Genomic DNA, 10,969 nt, shown 5'->3' with positions numbered 1-10,969 from the left:
TTGCCTTTTCTATGGGTTCCTTGAAAATTTGTGCATAATTCAACTGTATTCTTGCTCTAACTAAGGAGCCAAATAGATCACTACCAGAGTACCACAATCTACTCTTCATGCATTAAGGCCACTGGTGACCAAAATATATTTGCTCTTGAAGCATTCATCTAACATAACAATAAATAAGCTCTTCTCAATGTATGTTTGATTCAGTGTGCTATAAAAAAGCGTAGTGTTCTGTTTTGCTTTGCCTAAACTCCCCATCCCCTTTTGTGTTTATGATGATTGTGATACCTCTTATATCCAGGAAGACATAGTGGTTTGTTTGGCCACTATACTATACTTTAGAAACTAAGATGACATCATAATCATCAATTAACCTAGCTTCTTTATCTTTAAATTTGTTATTAGAACTCCTGGCATTGCAAAAAATGGATTTATTTTTCATTTTTTCTTAGTGTTTCTCCTCGATTTTTGTTTGTTTGTTTGTTTGTTTGGTTGGATGGTTTTCCCTTAAAAAAAACAAACACGACTTTGCATGACATGTGAAAAAAATACATGTATACATATTAATTTTGATTTCTTCATGGTATGAGTAAATAGTGAGACCGCTATAAAAAGCATTGTGTTACACTGAGGAGCCTAGAAAGTATCACAGAACATCAGTGTAAATTCAGCTCTTCTGCTGAAAGCTGTCCTTTGTTTCACTTGACCCTCAAAGCTTTCAGAATTTGTTTTCCCTACGTCAGTGCCCCACCCACTGCTGTATGATATCATACATGTTAACAAGATAATCAAGTCTCACCATTGCTTTCCTAATGTTAGTCATATTAGTCGCAGTAAGGCAGGTAACCATAGTACTGTGCCTATCAATATATAACAAATTGAGGTCTTCACCCTCCAACAAGGAGTCGCCTATTTGAAGACCTCTGTTTTATATGAATTCTCTCTAGAAACTGAATGACTTTGGGGTATAGTGCTGTGAATACTGTGTCAGCTGGATCTGTGCCATCATCTGACATACAGTTACCATTGAGATGGGAAAAGCCTCCAGTGTTCTCTTCTTCTTTCTGAATGACTCCTCATCTACTAAATCTTCCAGGTCCTGAGATAGGATTTTAATTTTGTATGTGAGGGTGCACTACAAATGAAAGGACAGGATATAAAACTGGGGGAAATTTCTGAAGCTAAGTCAGCCTGATTTAACCCGCCTTCATAAACTGCCTCATAAAGTTGATTCAATGCAGTAACAGTCAAGGAAGTATTAGTATTATCGGTTTGGGATGCCACTTTATGCATTTGGATGTGACTCCTTTTTAATTAAAGGAAAATGTAGAAACGGTTGCCTTTTCCAAATTCTTTGAAGCTTTTTTTCTTACAATGAGAATAATGGTCATTGAACATCTACATATTATGTGGGTGAGCTTATCGATATCTCATCCATCTGTGTTGTAACTATACATATTGCACTGCAAACAGACAAATAAGCACCCCTTTTTATAGGATGAGCAAAGCAATATTTCTTCATAGCCTACTTGTTTATTCAACCTACTAAAATAAATATGCAATAAAAACAAGTTATCTAGGGTAACTGCTGAGTTCACAACTCCCCTTAAAGCAGAAAATCTGAAAACAAGGTGAAAAATAAAATTAAATAAATAAATACTTACATACATACATACATACATACATACATACATACATGCATACATACATACATACATACATACATGATACCAGAAACACTGCCATCTTCTAACATTATCGACTTTCTCTAGCTTATGCTTCTAAATCGTAGCGGTTTGCCATGGCCACTCATTAAGAACACAGCCTTCTTTAAAACAACAAAGCAGAAAAGTGAGGTGTTAATCAGTACTGTCGGCAGTGCATGTAATCATTTAAATAACCACAATTACAGTCTAGGCTTTTTAAATAACAGTCAGTGTTTTACTGGCTGCAAGTTGGTTCTTTTGTCAACATGTAATGGTTGCCTATTGATCTTTGATGTTTAATACTACTGGAATTCAAATGTTTCTGACCATGCTTGCAGTCTTTTAAGTCGAGGACCAAATAACAATCCTTACAAAGTACAGATTGTGCACTTGTGTCATTGTTAGGAATGTGTCCCTTTGCTATAGTAAATACAAGTTACAGTAAAAGGTGGAGCAGAGTGATACTGTGCAGAGGACAGCTGCCTTGCTATGTGCAGGCTGTGATACAATAAGCAGCTGAAGACTTATTTGGTCTTTATCTCTGCAGACCTTCTTTTTAGTCTTCAGCATCATTTAGAAATGCCATATCAGATGGTGGCTTTGCCAGGGTTATCAGTTTACCTACCTACAACTCTGTTTGCAAAAGTATGCAATTTACTCAACAGATCTCAGCTTTCATGTTTCCCCCATATTTAACTTTATTTCTCACTCTGTCATATGGAGAGCTTGCCCTGAAGATATTTTCATTATTTTGCTATCCCCTTGTTTCTGTCATGTTTGCATACTGTGTTCCTTTTGCATGAATGTTTCTGAGATGCACAGACTTTACAATGTTGACAGATATTAGCACATGTGTAATGAATCTCATGCAGAGATACTAGCTTCCTTTTCTCCTTCATACTGCATAATATGTGGGTATAGCTTTATACTGAACTATCTCATCTCTCTAATTTGAGACAAAGGTCTAAAGCACAAACCAAGATATTGCAATCAACAATATTTCACAAAATAACTAAACTACATTTCTGCAGCAGTGTATACTACCAGAAAAGGTCGTTCAGTTTAGGAGAAAAAGAAAAGTGTAACAAATTACCTTTTTCCTTTTCTCCATGTCTTAACCCTTAAAAAAATTATTACAGAACATGAGGCAAAACGCTGTCACTACAATCATCCTCAGATGTCAGTAACATGTGCAGTCTGCTTACTCGTACATTACACTTGAAGCTCAGGCAAAATGTGCCATATCAGCATGTAATGCTCCCTTGTTGGGTAGTGCAGGGTAGCAATAACATTTTTGTGGATAAACTGTGTTGTGGAATAAATCACATCACCCAGTAAAACAAATGGTCTACAAAAATACTTAAAATCATGCAGTTCATAAAATGATTTATCCATGGGTAAAACTAGCCTAACATTCATTAACAATTTAAATGAAATCAAATAAATTAAATAATCTAATAAAAATGTGAATTATTTTAAAATGTTAAACTGCATAAATAAATCATCACAACCTTGCTGCTCTTGATTTTAAAATACATATAGTAGAAATGTGGTCATTAACACTTAGTGGGACAGCCACATTTAATCTATGACACCTCCTTATATTGGATCATGGCTTCACAGTTCCCTCCCTTAGATACACAGGTATTTTTTCTAAAATATTAAAAACTTTCCAAAGCATGTCTGCATAGTCCATTTTTAATCCATTTTAGTAATATAATAAATGTGCTAATAAATTATCTTTCTAAGGAGTCTATTTGCCAACATAAAAACTAAAACAAGATTAACGGAAAGCTAAATAAATTAATCCTGTACCTTTCCAGGGATAGACTTTAGTGTTAAAAATATATTTCATGTATATCTCTCAAAAATATTGTTATATTGTTGACATTCTCCACATTGTGTTGTCCTCTTTCGTGTCTTCTCAGGTTCAGATTTTCACTTCTGTGTGGTAAGATCGTGTTTACTTTTAAAGTAATCTTTCAAGTTCCTTTCTCTTTTGTACACGGATTTGTTTCTCACTGAAAATTGTTTTCATCTCATTTCCATTAGGAAAAAAATACACCCTTTATTGATATAATATTCATAACCAAGTATGACATTATTATGCTGTAGAACCACTTCTCTCAAAACACACATTGTTTTTCCCTTTATCTACCATGTCATTTGCTCTTACCAAGCTTTCTTTCAATATAAACTGTTTCTCTATCTGAAACAATCCTTGCTGTTCTTACTGTCTTTCTTTTTTGAATCTAAAAGGGTGGCAACTATTAATAGTGTATTTAACTACTGGACAATGTTGGCTTCCTGTTGATAGTAGAGGGGAAAAAAACATGTTTGTTCTTCACATTTTTAAACCAAAAAAATGTATATAATAATTATGTCCATATGTAAAATTTACAAACTATGTTGTATCCCAATACATTCAATAAATTCCTTTAGCATATTTACCAAATTATTGCCAGTAATAGAAATATCATCCAGGAAATATATATATATATATATATATATATATATATATATATATATATATATATATGTATATATATATATATATATATATATATATATATATATATATATTTTTTTTTTTTTTTCTAGTGCCTAACTTACTTTGCACTCTAAATGCATTTCTTCTCTAAACTCCACATAACTAAGTTGTTTTTTTCTATGAAGGAAATAAAGTTTTCCTTCTTTTACATAAGCATTTGCTTGTCTATATGCTAGGTTTGTATCTGAAAAAAATCTCTGTTTTTGTGATCTGATTTTCATGTATCAGAAATTAATATTAAACCAGGAGTTAATTCTGAAGTTCAGAGTGATTAAGAGACCACATAGCTTTGAGATGACAGACATGTAAATCTGAAAATGAAATGTTCCTTCTGGCCTCTAGAACCTTGTGATTTTCTAAAGCTACTGCTTATCTTTCAAATGTTATGCAATCAGAAATCTGAAAACTGACAAGCTGGGTACCTTTATTGATATTTTATTACAAACCCATGAACTTACACCATTATAAAGCAAAACAGTATTTTAAAATGCATTCTTACAGATCACAGAATGAAAAACAGACTCAATTCAAGCATAAATAATTTTTCTTCTCTTCATGTATGCTACAAGCAGTTTGCATCTTCAGGAACTAGGATTTGACTGCTTACTGATTGAGTGAATACACATAGTCAGACATCTGACTTAAATTCGAAAGCAGTTAGTAGTATTGGATGTGTTTCTGTCTATTATATTATCATGGTGGTTAAACTGTTCTACTATGGTAAGGTTATGTATTGGTTAGGCCTAGCTCAAAACACTGAAGCCACTGGGCATTATTGGAGTATCATATTTCATGGTATTTCACTGATGTGAAACATGCAGTAGCAATTCTTGTTTTTAGAAAGGGAGTCTTGGGGGGGTCCATTTACAGTAATATCATGCTGTTCTGCCTCCCTGGGAATGGTGACTTCATCCAGCAGTCAAGAGTCTGCTTTAGAAGAAGCAATGCAAAACTGTCAGCAGAAAAATGGATCAGCCTTTTGTCATTGAACAGATATTGTAGTCATGGATGGAAGTTGCCACTATTGCCCAAATTTACTTTGTGGACCATAAGGAAGCTATGTGGCTACATATCTTTGAATGTTTTTATTAAAGGAACTTCGACAATGCTAGGTCCCTGGCCTACTCCTGCATGCAGTTTGTAGCGTGTACTTAAAGAGCAAGAATTCTACATGCAGGCTTTACTTAAATGCATTCATAGTAGACATAATATCTAACCAAGGTTATGTTGTGTTTATACTCCTGCTGACAGTTTTCACAGGCACTATATGAAGCAGCTGAGATAAAAATGAGTACTGTGGATCAGAGCTCATGATTTTCTCCCTGAAGGCAATGGCTTATTTAATGTAATTGAGGGGGGAGAAGCTACTTCATTTAGAAGAATTTAAGTATTTGTTGGGTCTCACTCATAAGTGAAGGCAGAGAGAATTGTGAGAATGACCAAAAGATCTGTACAGTGGTATCAGAACTGCATAACTTATAGTAGGCACTGACAGTGAAGCCAGAACAGAGCTATATTGTAAAACTCATAATTTGCTATTCCTTTCTGTATCCCCATTTGCTTTCTTCTCTATTTACTATTCATTTAAATGACATATGTTTCAACACTGTTACAAATTTAAAATTAGTTTGTCCTTATTACAGATAACTAAAAATCACTTGTTTTTACTAACACTGTGCCATTCCTTCAGGGATGTCCATTTCATCGATCATGTAAAATGCATTTTACATTCAAAGTATATTTTTATCTTTAACATATTTGTGTTCTTCACATATTACATCTCCTATGTCCTTCGATAATTATATGCTAAGCTATGATACCTGCTTCTCTCCACTCCATAGCCTCCTCTTTGCATGTCAGTTTGTTGCCTGTCATTTTGTTGTCATTCTTTCTTAACTGCATCCCATTTCTGTTTTAATATTTATACTCAGCTTCTATTACCTTAACTTTCACATACTTGCTGTGCCTGTTGTCTTCTCTACCAATACTAGACTGATGTAAACTGATTTCCATACCATAGCAATTTCCCTTTTCAACGGTAAGGTCCCATGGAAAGGGTAGGGGAAATTTTGGATAAAATATTACAATCTTATGTGATGCATCTTCTCTCACATGTGAGGGATACACAGCCTTTTTAAGGAAATTAAGTGTATCAAGTGGCAGAAAGGGTATTTTGTTTGTAGCAGTTGATGTTAGTAGGCTGTATACTACTATTGAACATAGATATGGACTAGAGGCCATTGAACATTGTTTAGTGAATGTTAATGGACTGCAGAGTATTTAAAAACTAGCTAGTTTTATTTTGAATAGTAATTGTTTTTCTTTTGATGCGTGTTTTTAAAGACAACTTAAGGGTATGGCTATGGGGCTAAGTTTGCTGCCAGCTATGATAATTTGTTTATGGGACAATATGAGAATTTTGTCTTGTATAGTGATTCTACTTTGTCAACAATGTGCTGTTTTATAAATGCTACATTGATGATTTATTTTTTATAGCTTAGGGCTCATAGGAACAGTTTGTTGGTTTTATGCAGTCTATACAGAAGAATACCTTTGGTTTATCTTTTACTTACATGCATGATAATACCATTCATTATTTAGATGTTGAATTGTATTTTATTAATGATACAATACATTTGATGTTATATAGCAAAGAAACGACTGGGAATTCTTTTTTACATGCATATAATGCATACTCTGGCCACTTGATAATATCTCTCCCCTATGGTGAATTCTATATGGCTAGCACTTTATGTTCAGATGAGGTTAATTTCAAAACAGTAGCTGTGGATGTAGTTGATAGATTGTTACCTAGGGGTTATAATTACAATATTCGCATTACCTCATGGCAGAAGATTGTAAATGGAGGTAACCAATTTACTCGAAAATATAAATGTGGTGAAAAGGTGTTTGGGAATTATAAAGGGGAATTAGAGGATATATATTTTGTATCTCATTCTGCTCCTTTTTTTGAAGCGGTATCATATAACTCAACCAAACATTGGTATATTATTACATCGGATGTGATATATACAAATTTGAAATTTAAAATTTCGTATAGAAATTCACCTAGCATAGCAAGTAGAGTTGTACACATACATATGGATAGTGAGGTTTTGGAGTCTCAGTGTAAGAGATGCAACACTTGTAGTTAAATGGATCAGGTAACTACAGACATCATTAATAGGAAGCTATTCAAAGTTTCAGGAGTATTCAATTGTCATCAAAAATTGTGATTTATGGTTTATTTTACCCTGTAATAAGTTTTATATTTGTAAGACCATAAGTCAACTTAGGATGAGGATGCATGAACACATCTGAGATGTCAAAATAATTCTCCTGCAGCCCTGTAGTGTCATATTTTTTTAACTATCATAATAGTGATTTGGATTTATTGAGGTTCATATAATGTATGTGTTGACATGTTCTGATTTATATTTAGATCCATCTGATATGTTATTACAGGTTGACGCTTGGTTTATTTTCACTTATGATAATTTGCAACCAAAGGGCCTTAATAATGAATAACTTATGAAATATTTAGTATAACAGCTTTGGAAGTATCTTGGAACCTCATTTCATAGAAGTTAGGATATATGTATTTTTGTATTCATCTGGCTTATTGCTATTATTATTATTATTATTCTATTAACTCATTTATTTCAACCAAATTATTTCTACTTTATGTTTTCATTTAATTAATATGCAATGTGAGAGTGTTCAATCTCGCCTTTGTTCTTACACATGGGTTCGGAGCCGATCCTCGGCTCCGTGCCAGCTGACTGCAAGCTCTGCATCGAGAAGAAGCTCGAGGACATCTAATACCCACAATCCCCCTCTGCCTTTACCTCAGATCTAGTTTGCCGCTGCTGCATTCGCATCGCTGGAGGCTAGCTCGAGGGTTTTCAGATAAGATTTAACTTTCTTTTTGTTAAATTTTCAAGAGATCTTGTTTAAAAAGCACTAGTTACTGTATTTAGTGTATGGTGTGTGTGTAGAGAGAGAAATTCTCGGTACCGTTAACTTAGTTTAACTTCTTTTAACTGGTATAGAGTTTTTCGGGGCCTACCACCCCTACTTGGATTGACAAACGGACTGACATATTTACCGGATTTGACCCTTTTTTTCTCTGGATTGACTGTTACTGGACTTGACTTTTTTCTCTTACTACAAAATGTCTGAGAAAATGAAATCTGGATTTAAACATTTCCAGTGTGGCCAAAAGATGTCGGTCACGGACAACCACAGTTCCTGTGTCTACTGCCTTGGTCCTCTCCACTTACAAGAGGACTGTTCTATTTGTCACTCTTTTAGTGGGAGGGTCATGACAGATAGGCGCAGGAAACTGATGGACAGAGGTTTGTTGAAACCCTCTTTCCAGGAGGCTCTGGATGCTTCAGACCAGGCATCCAAATCCTCGAAGGAATCAAAGACGTCGGAGCCCAAGTCATCGGCTCCGAGCTCTTCGGGTAAAGTTAGATCACCGGTTCCACAGACTTCGGGGCCGAGTGTTCAACTGTTGGCAGTTTCCGAGCCTCGAGTCTTGGAACCGGTGACGGAGCTCCCTCCACCGACTCTGTTGAGGTCGGCTCCGTCTTCGATCCCTTCGACTCGTTCTTCCAGGCCCCTCTCCGACACCGATGTGGACCGTGTGGTGCAGAAATTGATGGAGCATACGGCCTTATCCAAGCTTATCTCGGTCTCCTCTCAGTTGATGTCGAGACTTGAAGGCCTGCCACTATCTCCATCTGTTCCTCCTCCGAGACCTGTCCAGTCTTGAGCCGGAAGAAGCTGAACTGATGATTGTGGAGCCCTTGGTGCCAGAACCGTCTTTTCTCGGTCGGCACCGTTCACCTCGACTCCATCCGATCCGGTACTGGAGTCTCGGGCGAAGATCCATCCTTGGTTCCGGGACCGAGTCGGACTGATGTTTCGGTTCCGACACTCCTCTCGAGCCTCGGCGGATCGACTCGGTTCCGTCCTCGGGTCGGTGCCTTCGGTTCCTGTTTCGGGGATTCTTCCCATTTCTTCGAACCGGGAGATACCTCGACTCGGGACCCGGGGCCTTCGACCTCATGAGGAAGGTGTTGTCTACCCAGACAACCACATCAGCAGGAACAGCTTCTCCTCCCCACAAAGGACCGTTATCCTCCTCTGCACCCACGGCTACATCCAAGCGTCGAGCACCGGTGTCTCAGCCACCCCTAGAGGGTGCCCCCTCTTCCTCGGAGGCTTCTTCGGATGTTCCCCACGAAGAAGTCCCTAGGAAACGATTGTGTAAGAGGAGACACTTGGATTCTCCACAAGAATCTTTGACATCCGATACTGACTTGGATGAGTCAGAAGGGTCCCCTAAGTCACCTTCAGAAGATGTCTCCTTTTCTGACATCTTGGAGATCCTAAAACAGAGAGGTGACTGGCAATCCCTCTCCCCTTCTGAGGATGAGTCAGTTTTGCTGAAGGCATTTGGTGCTCGCCCTTCCTCCTCCTGGGTCACTCCGCCCTTCGATGAGTTAATGGAGTTGATTGCTCGAAGGGCGTGGGAGACACCTGACACGGTGGAACCAGTCCCTAGGAAGCCAAATAAGTACATTACGGCACCACAGGACAAGGCTTACCTCACCAAAGGAGTTCCAGTAGACGCCATGGTGGCGGCCACGAAAAAGGAGATGTCGGAATCTTCCTCATCTGTCCATCCGCCTAACAAAGATTCTAGGACCATGGACAGATATGGGAAGCGGATTTTCATTTCAGCGGCTTTCTATGCTCCTGAACTATTTGACTCATTTTACACGCTTACAGAGGGATCTAGTCAAAGAGTTGGGAGATACCCTCCAGGGTACTACAGATGCTGCTGTTTCAGAGAAAGTTACAGCACATCTCAACACCCTTACATCCATTGTAAACTCGTCCATGAGGCTGATATCATACGCAGCCGAGGGATCGAGTAGGGCAGCGGCTTCAGCGATTGCTCTTCGTAGGCAATCCTGGATGCGCTTATGTTCGTTTGCGGAAGCCTTCAAGTCTTCCTTTACTAACGCCCCATTTGATGGAGCCACACTTTTGGCCCTAAAGTAAAGGAGACCCTTACCCGGTGTGAACAGGAGGGAAAGACTCTGTCTGCTGACAGAGTCCGTTTTTCCACCCTTCCAGACCGTACCCCAAAGGGCAACGTGGTGGGAAAATGTGGTTTCGAAAACCCCAAGGATCTTTCCCAAACACACAGGGTGATGCCCCTCTAGAGGCAGGGGGCAGAGGTGGAAGACGCCGCCCTGGCGGCAGAGGGGTCCGCAAAACCAAGGTGACAGGGATAACCTCCCTGGCAAACCTTTTCAGCACTCCTGAGAGGAGGCCCGACTGTCCTGCTCTGGAGGCAGTCGGGTCGCTTAGCTTTATACCCTCAGGCCTGGCAAAACCTTTCTTCAGACAATTGGGTAAAAGCGTTGTTACCAGAGGTTACAAAATCCCATTTCTATCCACACCCATTCCAAAGAGAAAACTCCCAGATGTACCACCCCATCTGCGAGACCCAGCAGCTACAGAAATTTCAAAGCTGCTAGAAAAAGAGTCATCCAACCAGTCCCAGCGGACCAAATAGGATTCGGAACTTACTCAAGGTTCTTCTTCGTCCCAAAGAAAACAGGGGACTGGAGGCCGATTCTGGACCTAAGCCATCTCAACACCTTTGTCCAGAAGGAAAAGTTCGAATGGTCAC

The 10,969-nt window shown here is 38.2% G+C and overlaps 1 protein-coding gene across 2 annotated transcripts in view; it reads left to right on the top strand.

Moving 5' to 3' along the window:
- FSTL5 (follistatin like 5) overlaps nucleotides 1-10,969 on the top strand; it is a 3,739,468-nt gene that overhangs the window by 1,868,810 nt on the left and 1,859,689 nt on the right. The window lies entirely within an intron of this gene.

Source organism: Protopterus annectens, chromosome 2.part1, assembly GCF_019279795.1.
Source record: "Protopterus annectens isolate FY-2018-M chromosome 2.part1, PAN1.0, whole genome shotgun sequence".
Classification (NCBI taxonomy): Eukaryota; Metazoa; Chordata; order Ceratodontiformes; family Protopteridae; genus Protopterus; species Protopterus annectens.
Note: the sequence above shows the minus strand (reverse complement) of the source record. Positions and strands in the feature narration are given on the sequence as shown.